This window comes from Nycticebus coucang, chromosome 21, assembly GCF_027406575.1.
Source record: "Nycticebus coucang isolate mNycCou1 chromosome 21, mNycCou1.pri, whole genome shotgun sequence".
In the NCBI taxonomy this organism is placed as follows: Eukaryota; Metazoa; Chordata; class Mammalia; order Primates; family Lorisidae; genus Nycticebus; species Nycticebus coucang.
Window position 1 is genome coordinate 25210902 of NC_069800.1, and position 10393 is coordinate 25221294.

Consider the following 10393-nt stretch of genomic DNA (forward strand, 5'->3'; position numbering starts at 1 on the left):
AGATACACACTCACCATTGTGTCACAATTGGCTACAGTATTCAGTACAGGAACATGCTGCACAGTTTTGTAGCCTAGAAGTAATAGGCTTCAGGGGTGTCCAACTCATGGCCCATGAGTCACATGTATATTATATGAAGACTATTTTGCTTATCTTTGCTGTTGGATATTGCAAATATATGCACAGATGCCATTTTTGTTTTGCTCATCAGCTTTCATTAGTGTTTGTTTATCTAATGTGTGTCCTAAAGACAACTCTTCTTTTTCCAATGTGGCCCAGAGAAGCCAAAAGGTTGTATACCCCTGGACTGGATAGCTTAGGTGTATAGAACGCTATAGCATCTAGGTTTGTGCACGCACACACTCTGTGATTCTTGCACAGTGAAATTGCTTGAAGATGAAGTTCTCAGAATGTACTCCCATCATTAGGCAACATAAATGCTTCTGGGGCCAAATTATCATTGAAACAGAAAGGATAATCATCCCAGCTTAAATCAGTAAATGTCAGAGAGGATGATGAAATTAGAAGATTTCACTACGCTGAATAAAGATGACAAGAGGTCATCTGCTGCACTGTCAAAGAGAATGTTGAAAGACCGGTCTCACCCTTTTGGGTGTCTTACTTAAGTCATCACAGGAGCAATTTCTTTTTATGAGACATACTAAGAAAAATACAGACATGCGAAATGGTTATAAACAATGTCTGTAGACTTGGTCTCAGAGCTGATGGCCAATTGCCAAGAAACATATTAACATAGAAGAAACTGATAGTCTGAGAGTATGTGAATAATGACATTTCAGATAAATATTTAGCACATGACCCCATGAGGCAAAAATACAAGACAATCTTCTAAACTGTGTGGCAGCACAGACCCAAGGGCAATATTATGACTATGTCCAGCTTGCTGCTGACTAAATAAAAAGAGGCTCGATTCATCACAGATGAACAATAATTGTCTTCCTCACTAATTCTTTATATCATAAGGCCATCTGTGATGTTTTCATGATTTCTAAAAGAGAATGCACTCTGCTTGAAAGGGAGGAAATCTTGCCAGTTTAGAACTGACACCTGGAAGGGTTTGGAATTGAAAGGCTTAGCAAGACTTGAAATGGAGGAAATCTTGCCAGTTTAGAACTGACACCTGGAAGGGTTTGGAATTGAAAGGCTTAGCAAGAAAAAGTGGGGCTGCTTACAGGTGCCAAAGTTGAAGCAGGATTCCGAGTAACAGCATCTGTTCTAGAGTTCAAAGTGAGAAATAAACTCCGAGACAAGGATGTGTGCACACACCCTTTAAATAGGTGGAGCTCCCACGGGAAGCCAGTAAGAGAGGGGAGGAGACAGGAAGATGTCAGGAGGAAGCCCAGCAGAGCTAGAGCCCCAAAGAGGTAAGATTCACCTGACACAAAGGGGAGCTGGGGACTGTGAGACCCACGTCAAACTCACTTTCAATCTGAGAAAGCTGGGCTTCCATTCTCTCACCTGTCAGCCATTGATCAAAGGCTGTTCCACATGCTATGCTCTGTGTGAATATGCACACTGCTTTAGGAGACCATGGAACACCACGGATGCTGGGAGTTTCAGAAAAAAAAACAACTACATTAAAGTGGGGAAAGGGGATACATGGTACAAGTGTTCTAAAAGGAGTCTGATGTGTTCACGTTACAACCCAGACCCAGTCTCACTCTTGGTTTTAGGGTTTTTCCAGGGCATAAACTTGAGGAGAATTATGAGGAAATTTGACTGTGAACTCACACATGATTTATGTTTTCTTTCTTTTCTTCCTTTTTTATTTTTTTTTTTTTTTGAGATAGAGTCTCACTTTGTCACCCAGGATACAGTGCTGTGACATCATGGCTCATAGCAACCTCAAATTCTTGGGCTCAAGAGATCCTCTTGCCTCAGTCTTAGGAATCATATGGAGGCCTTGATGTTGGAGAAGGAAAGAAGTGGTCAACGGCAGAATTGAAGGGCAGGTTAGATGTATGGATGACAGAGGTCTAGAGACTATGATGATTCAAGGACTCTAGACTTGTGTAACTGCACACATGGCCCTCCTTTCATCGAGGTGGGTCATATACAGAGAAGAAGCAGGCTTGGCAAAAAGGATTTTAAGTTCAGTTGGGACTACAGGTGGCTGCCATAATTCCTGGGCAAGTTTTTCTATTTTCAGTGGAGATGGAGTATTGCTCTTCCTCAGGCTGTTCTTGAACCCCTGAGCTGAGGCAATCCACCTGTCTTGGCCTCCCAGAGTGCTGGATTATAGGCATGAACCACACAGAACCTGGCCATGATTCAGTTTTCAAATAAAGTTGTAATGGTAATAAAAGTGGTATTTTGATCTCCATCCAATTGATTCCTACATTTTTATTTACTTATTTTTAAGACAGTCTCACAATGTTGCCCAGACTGGTCTCAAACTCCTGGACTCAAGCAATCCTCTGCCTCAGCCTGCTGAATAGCTGGGATTATTGGTGTGCGCTACCATACCTGGCTTTATCCCTACATTTTGTTTTTTCCCTCAGTGGCTTGGAGTTAGAGAGAGAAAGAGATAATGCTTTTGTTTCAGTTTCATTTTTCTCTCCTTAAACTCCCCCAAATGTGTATCAGAGGTCCTCTTGTCTTTTGAGTTGATATCATGGAACATGCCTTCTTACAAAATGTTTTTACATGATACCGGACAGTGCAGAACATGTGGATGTGTCTTACACAACTCCACTTGCTTATCTCATAGTGATACTTCAATGCTGCACATCCAGAAACCCTCATCAGTCTGCCAAGAATCAATATAGCTGCAGGACGCCATGTGCAATGTGACTCCCTCCTTAATTGCACAAGAGACGTCTGCAATCCTGATGCAATGTCTAGATGCCTCAGGGAGGCAAGACAGAAAAAAACTTTTACATTATAGGACATGGATTTATAAATCTATACAAATACATTTCAGTTATGTGTCAATTGTCAATGTCTTGTAAACTAGCAATTGTTTTTTCCAACCAAGTTGCAAATAGGAAGCAAAGAGAAGGTATGAGAGCGCCACCTCCTGGAGAGATCTGTTATGACCACAGTGGATTGTGGCCCTCTTTTCCTATATACCTCCTGCACCTCTGCAAAACTGAACCTACAATCCTTTTTGCCAAGTCTGCTTCTCCTCCATATATGAACCACCTTGATGAAAGGAGAGCCATGTGTGCAGTTGCACAAGTCTAGAGCCCTAGGAATCATCATAGTCGCTAGACCTCTGTCATCCATAGATTTAACCTGCCCTTCAATTCTGCTGATTATATCTTTGGCCACTTCTTCCCTTCTCCAACACCAATGTCTCTATATAATGCCTCACCATTAATCATCTGAACGACTGATGAGACCTCCTGAAAGGTCTCCTCACCTTTAGTATTAACCCTATCTCATCCATATTTTATAATGAATGCACAGTTTTTATACATGTAATTATACTGATCTTTAATTTAAATGATTTCATTTTATCTCCATTATGGCAGGGTGAAAATGCCTTTCAAAGACGTGCTCATATCCTCATACCTGGAACCTGGGAATGTCAACTTATTTGAGCAGAAAGGATGAGGTCTCAGCCAAGGAATGTCAACAGCCAGTAGAAGGTGAAAGAAGCAAGGGAGGGACTATCCCCTGGAGCCGCCAGAGATGGCGCAACCCTGATCACACCTTTTTTTTTTTTTTAATTTTATTTTTTATTGTTGGGGATTCATTGAGGATACAGAGAACCAGGTTACACTGACTGCATTTGTTAGCAAAAGTCCCTCATAAAATTGTGTCCCATCTCCAAGAGATGTGTCACACACCACGATCCTCCATCTCTCTCCTTCCCTCTCTCTGCTCCTCTATTTCCCCACCCCCCAACATGTACTAGCATCCATTGTATCTCATATCAGAATTACCTTAACTCCACACTTCTAGCCTCCAGAACTGTGAGAGAATAGATTACTGTTGTTTAAGGTCACACAGCTTGTGTTAATTTGTAATGACAGTTTTTCTTGTCTCTAAAATATACATTTAATCAGGCCTACTGTCCTTAAGATACTGTCCACACTGTTTTTGTATTACTCATGGACTCCCATAATCTGGGCTCTGTTTTCATTTCCCAAACTATAGTCTCTCGTTCTTTCCCAAATAAACTCTGTGCTATAGTGTTGGGGATAACTGGAAGGTCTTGTTTTGCACTATTTTCTTCTTCAGCTTCCTGAAATTACTTATGCTCTCACATTTCTCTTGAACGCTCAAACTCCTCTCCCTGTGTGATAATCTGCTTAAGTGAACTAGAAAATCTATGTGACAGGTGAGTGAGATGGGAGGGAGATGACATGCCAATCTGAAGTTTTAAAAATGAAACTAATTATATGCGGCATTTTGTGTGAAATGTGTTGACACATATGTGAATTATTGTCATTCAAACATGAATGAAAATGGGTATCATAAACTTAGCTTATACTTATCAGGTTTATAATTATAGTTCTAAGTCATTCTGAGGGTGATGGTTGATGTTTCAGAACAATAAGTGGATTGTTCACAACTTTGAAAATTAACCTCTGCGGGCGGCGCCTGTGGCTCAGTCGGTAGGGCGCCGGCCCCATATACCGAGGGTGGCGGGTTCAAACCCAGCCCCGGCTGAACTGCAAACCAAAAAAAAATAGCCGGGCGTTGTGGTGGGCGCCTGTAGTCCCAGCTACTCGGGAGGCTGAGGCAAGAGAATCGCTTAAGCCCAGGAGTTGGAGGTTGCTGTGAGCTGTGTGAGGCCACGGCACTCTACCGAGGGCCATAAAGTGAGACTCTGTCTCTACAAAAAAAAAAAAAAAAAAAAAAAAAAAGAAAATTAACCTCTGCACATATGTGGCCAGAGTGATAGATTTTGTTGGAGTCCAATCCAATGTACTTTTCTGAGCCCTGTGACCATGCCCTAGCTGCTGAGGGCATTGGCTGTGGAGGGTTCACTGTGGTTTCATTTTCTCCCAGTAAACTGCAGCCAGAGGGACTGATGAGGAGGTATAAAAGACCAGCAGCCCCCTTGCCTCACGTGAGATCGACCCTGTGGGACAGAAAGTGACCGAGTGTTTTCCCTGGGATCATTTGAAGCCTTATGGCTGAGACCACATCCTTGCTTTGCTCCCTCCTCTGTTCTATCTGTTCCCCTCACTCCATCTCTCCTGAGAACACTTCCCTATGAAATCACTTATCCTCAGATTCCCACCTCAGACTTTATTTCTATGAAATGTGACTTAAGACAAGCAAAATTTCAAACTTTATCACTACCAGTCTTTGTAGCCCAAATCCAAAATCAGCCAAACAAAGCCTTAGTTATCTGACACAATCTCACATGCAATATGGTATGAAATGGAAAAGGTACCTTCAAAAGGATTGAATCTCCAAATCCTTTTTTACGCAGCTTTTAACAGAATGCATAAATGACTGAGTAAAGGAATGAATGAATGTTTTAAAAATAGAAACAGACTGTAATAATAATCTACTGTGGTAGTTTTCCAAAAGTATACACAAGGGCCAATGCTCCTCAGTGAAAGTGTATCATGCAGTGAAGAATTTGAAATTCAGCATCTCCCTCATCTAAGCTTCCTAGTACATCAAGCCTCTGCTTCCCTCTTCCAGGGATTAGCTAAACCTCCTGAAAGGAATTTTGCTCTCTGCTAAACACCATGCTGTTGGAATAATTTCTTCTTAATCAAATGCCTAACTAAGAGATCAAAGTCGCTGTTGCTGTAATGAGAATGTTCTGAATGCTGTAGACATGTCGAAATAACACAAAAATAATAATAACATGAAAACACCTCTGTTGGTAAAGCAAAACCGTCCTTGGGAGAATGCTGGTGTGGAGTTTGAATCCAGAAAATAGTGGAGTTTGAATCCAGAAAATAGCAGGGAGGGAGGTCTGAGGACAGTGGACCCAGTGGACTGTTTCCTTGCTTCAATGTGTAGTTTGTGTGGCCTTAAAAAAAGTACTTGATGACATCATAATGTCACTGGGAGGAATAAATGGAATAATGTGCATTGTGAAAGTATTACAAAGCACCAAGACCTTTACAAATGTTGATTACTATTGTCGTTATGTTCAATAGCCAAGAGGCTTATTATTCATGTCTTTTATTCATTATACTTATATGAGTTATATCTCAGGAAAGCAAGTGAATATCTAGTTGTATTAAAAACTAATTTCTATTTTAGGTCTTAGATTTAATGTAAATTCATTCCATTATTCTACACAGAATGACCAATAAAATTTCCATGGTAATAACCCTTGTATTTAAGTCAAAAATGAAATTATGTTTATCAGCTTCTACAGTTCATTACGTGTAGAGAAATTAATTATCTCCTAGGTGCCAAGCACTATCCCAGACTGTGAGCATACAGGGGTGAACACAATATCACGCATCTCATTGTCCAGAAGGAAAGAGGGGCATTATATCGTCATGCACAACAAGGATTATATATTTACAAGTTATGGCGATCCCCTAGAAAAAAACATAATGAATGCTCTCAGAGGGAAAAGCAGAGGAAACCTCTGATATATAGTGGTCAGAAAAGATATCTCTGGGGAACTGTTTGCTGATATCTGCATGATAAGTAACAACTGTCCAGGGGAAGAAGCTGAAAACACTAAGGAAACCCTCTGACATGACCCCAAATAAGAAAAACCTTTGTGCAATGGACAATTGGAGGGGCAGTGTGGAAAAATGTGCCTATCCTAGGGCAGAGAATGAAGGTATGACATTTTAAAAGGGGACTTCAAACATAGGGGATGAGATAATAAAGTTCTTTATGCCCCATTTTTTTTAATTTATAAAATTGAGCTAACCATAGTGTCTACTATTAGATTGAAATCAATTAATATGCACATAGAATTTAAATTTGTGTTTTGTACATTGTACATTTGTACAATTTTTCATTCTTATTATATTAATATAAACACAACTTGGTTATTTTAAAGTTGTTGACTCTGTCACTAGTGACAGTTCAGGAAAATGTAATTGTGGTTAAAAGCATAGTGGACATTTTTAAACCTTGGCACGTAGCCCAGCTGACAGAAATTGGCAGAAAGGAAGGGAGGAGAAATGTAGGAAAGTGGCCATCATGATAACTCATCTCACAAAATGAGAGTCAAAGGCTAAAATTGCTAGATTAGAAAAATGAGAGTGATGAAAGCTATTTACAGTTACCAAATGTAGCCATGAGGGGAATTAAAAACAGGGATATAACTATTGAGAAGAAGCAGGAAAGGAGGATAGTAATGAAAGAGAAATAGTCTAATTTCCCACGAAGCTGAGAACCTCAACCATCTGCCTTAACATTACTCCCTATGAGAACAAAAAGAAATAAGACAACTTCTGCTGAAAGGACTTAGTTGTTTATATCAGAGAAAGTTTGCCTGAAAAAGATGAGATTGTTCATCAATAAATAACTTTACTATTGCCTTTAGGAAATTCCGGTGGATCGATTATTCTGAGACAAGAGTTGGCTCAATGGCTTACCTGGGAAAACGTTTTGCTTCTTAAACATTTTCTTATCCTGATTCATTTTAAGAACCTTATCTCACAATGTAATTATTAGTGCCTGATCTCAATTGCTTAGACTACTTGAGTATAGATTCCCCAAACCTATAAATATATGCTCCGATCTTTCCCTCTGGGACCGTAGTGAAATACTCTACAGGTGGTATTCTGCCTTGGTTCACTTAGCTTTGCTTTATTAACAGAATGTCTTATGATATCTCAGAGTTCAACACAGCAAAAAGGCAAGAGATAGGACACAGTGGTGAAAATAGTATTCGGAGATTTGAATGAAGCACCAAAAACAGTACAACAGAAATGTATAAAAATAGTGTGTCACAGAAAGAAGCTTGAAAATGATAACCTTCAGAATGGAGAGTGAAGGCAAAAGATAACAGCTTTTCATCACCAAATTTCACATATTATTTCTGTTTCTTGGCCTATGGATATTGCTTTTACAAAAACTAAAAGGAAAGAAAAAGAAATGAATAGTAACACTAAATGAAAAGATAGAAATGATTAGAAAATACAAATCAGCAACAAAATAGTATCCTTCAGTTATCCTGGACATCAAACTCTACTGACCTTTAAAGTTTTTGCCTGATTTAACTTGGTTCTACTGATCCAGAAGAATTTCTGTTCTCTAGTTGATATTCATTAACATTTTTTTAATCTTATGCGATCAAGACAGTGCTGAGTTCTCATTACACTCATAGTGATTAAAAATGTTTAGTTATTTCCAGGGGTAAAGATGGTAAGTTTTGTTTTCTTTTTAATTGGTCTATTGAGGTAGATTTCAACTGCATTGAAGGTCAGTTTGGGGAGTGTGCTTGGAGACCCTCCTTTAAGATCAAGACTAAAGTGCGTATGGAAGAGAAATGAGAAGAATTAACTTTCAAAGTGTCCTTTGATGTTCACTGTTGCTATAGCCTGAATGTTTGTGTACTCCCCATTCATATGCTGAAATCCCACCTTCCAGTGAAATTACATTAGGAGGTCATTATGTAATGACCTTTGGGAGGTCATAATAGCAGAGCCCTCAAAAATGGCATTAGTGTCCTTATTAAAAAAGACATGAGAGGGGTTGGTTTCTCTTTTTTCTCTCTGCTATGTAAAGATACAACAAAACCATAAACATCTTCACACCAGAAAGCAGGCCCTTACCAAATAGTGGGCCTGCTGTCACCTTGATCTTGGACTCCCCAGCCTCCATAAATAAATGTTGTTTAACTCACCCATTCCATGGTTTATGGAAGCCCAACCTAACTAAGACAACAGTGAACCCATTTTGAGGATTCAGTGCTGCAAGAGTCAGTGCTTTATTGAGGTTCTAGGAGTATGCTGTTCATATCTGCCTTTGGAAGAGAACCTTCAGGCAGGAGTTTATTAGCTACCAGTATCCACCTGTCGTACCACTCACTCAGAGGATCTGCTCTTCCTGTGCTATCCTCAGCCTATTGCTGAGTGCAGTGAGGGAAGTAGAATCAGGCTATCCTGCCCAAACCCGGGCTCCTTTTCATGTGCAGTCTCTATTCTTGGGCTGCACACTGGCCTGGACAAGACTTTCTCAGAGATTTGCTGTGCTCTGAGACTTTTCGTACCTGGCCCCCTTCTCTCTCTTCCTTCAAAGGTGTCAGATCTACATTGGGAACTGAAGAGTTTCCCTCCTGCTCCTTTTTCTCTGGCATGGGAATTTCACCCAATACAGTGTTCGAAAATCTATTTTGTAGGCAGCTGATGCTCAGAGGACCTGACCTTATAACCTGTAGAGAATCAGGGAATTTCCCCATGGTGGTGAAGGGAAGCCAGAAGCTTGCATACACTCTCTGTCCTCAGAAATGGAAGTCTTCTCTTCCTTCCTTCCATCTCCTCTTCCTTCTTCAAAGGGACATGTGAAAGCCCTTTTGAAAATTTTCTGGACAAGTTGAGAGGTAGAGCTCTTAATTTGTCACACTTCTTTCTCCTGATCAGCTACTTAGGGTTGGGATTCACGTGCAGATTACAGACACTGAGGCAGCTCCTCTGCATTTTGGTAAATTCTCTACTGAGGAAAGAGAGTATCTGTATCAGTAAAGGCACAGATTGTGCCATCTCAATTGTAAGAGAGAAACAGCACATTGTGTTAGTTATAGCCAGAGTTTGTGCCACTGTGATTGACAGGGAGATTCTGCGTCCATCATCCCATCAAGGATGGTCTTGCCACCAGCTGCCAGGGCTAACGTTGGGTGACGATCTGACTATCATCTCTGTTAGGGTCTTCCTCACTGAGTTGACCCCTTCCTGGGGCAGCCCACATCCTGAGACTGAGTGAGGTGGAGGTACAAAGGCCTGGCTATGTTCACCAACTGGGGCTCAACTCTGATGGTTGATACAATATTTACCCCAGACCTCCCTGCTTGGTTAGGGAGTCTTGTACAGGCCTCCCTCCTTGTTCAAATTCACCTGTCTTCTATAAGCACTGACCCTTAATAAATATCTGGAACCCCAAACTCTTTTTCAGCATCTGATTCCAGAGAACCCTACCTGAAACAGTCCCTGAGTGTAAACATGAAGGAAATGAAAAACAGGAAAAAAAAGAAAGAAAATGAAGACGAATTTGAAGAAAAATCATTTGCAGTGTGTGGGCAATAAAAGTAAATATAGATTTTTTGGCTTAATAGAAAATTGCATATATTAATGTTATATTTGGGGATGCCTTGATCAGTTGTGCATGGCATGACTTTTGGAAGAGGGATATATTGGCTAAAATCTTCCATGTTAAATTTATAAAACCTTCAGGGAGCCCAGAACTCTCAGAAAAGTGATTCTAGAAGGAGACAGTACATCCACGAGGGTGAAGCCACTCTTCCTATCAAAGAGAAGAAATA

At 40.3% G+C, this 10393-nt stretch overlaps 1 long non-coding RNA gene across 2 annotated transcripts; it reads left to right on the plus strand.

Moving 5' to 3' along the window:
• The first annotated feature begins 1340 nt into the window (after positions 1-1340).
• On the plus strand, positions 1341-10164 carry LOC128573932 (uncharacterized). 2 transcript variants are annotated; one of them, XR_008376576.1, is made up of 3 exons: positions 1341-1385; positions 3498-3614; positions 10027-10164. It is a non-coding gene; the product is annotated as an uncharacterized LOC128573932 (long non-coding RNA). The 2 variants fall into 2 exon arrangements; XR_008376577.1 differs by lacking the exon at positions 10027-10164 and adding an exon at positions 4984-5297.
• Positions 10165-10393: the final 229 nt, after the last annotated feature.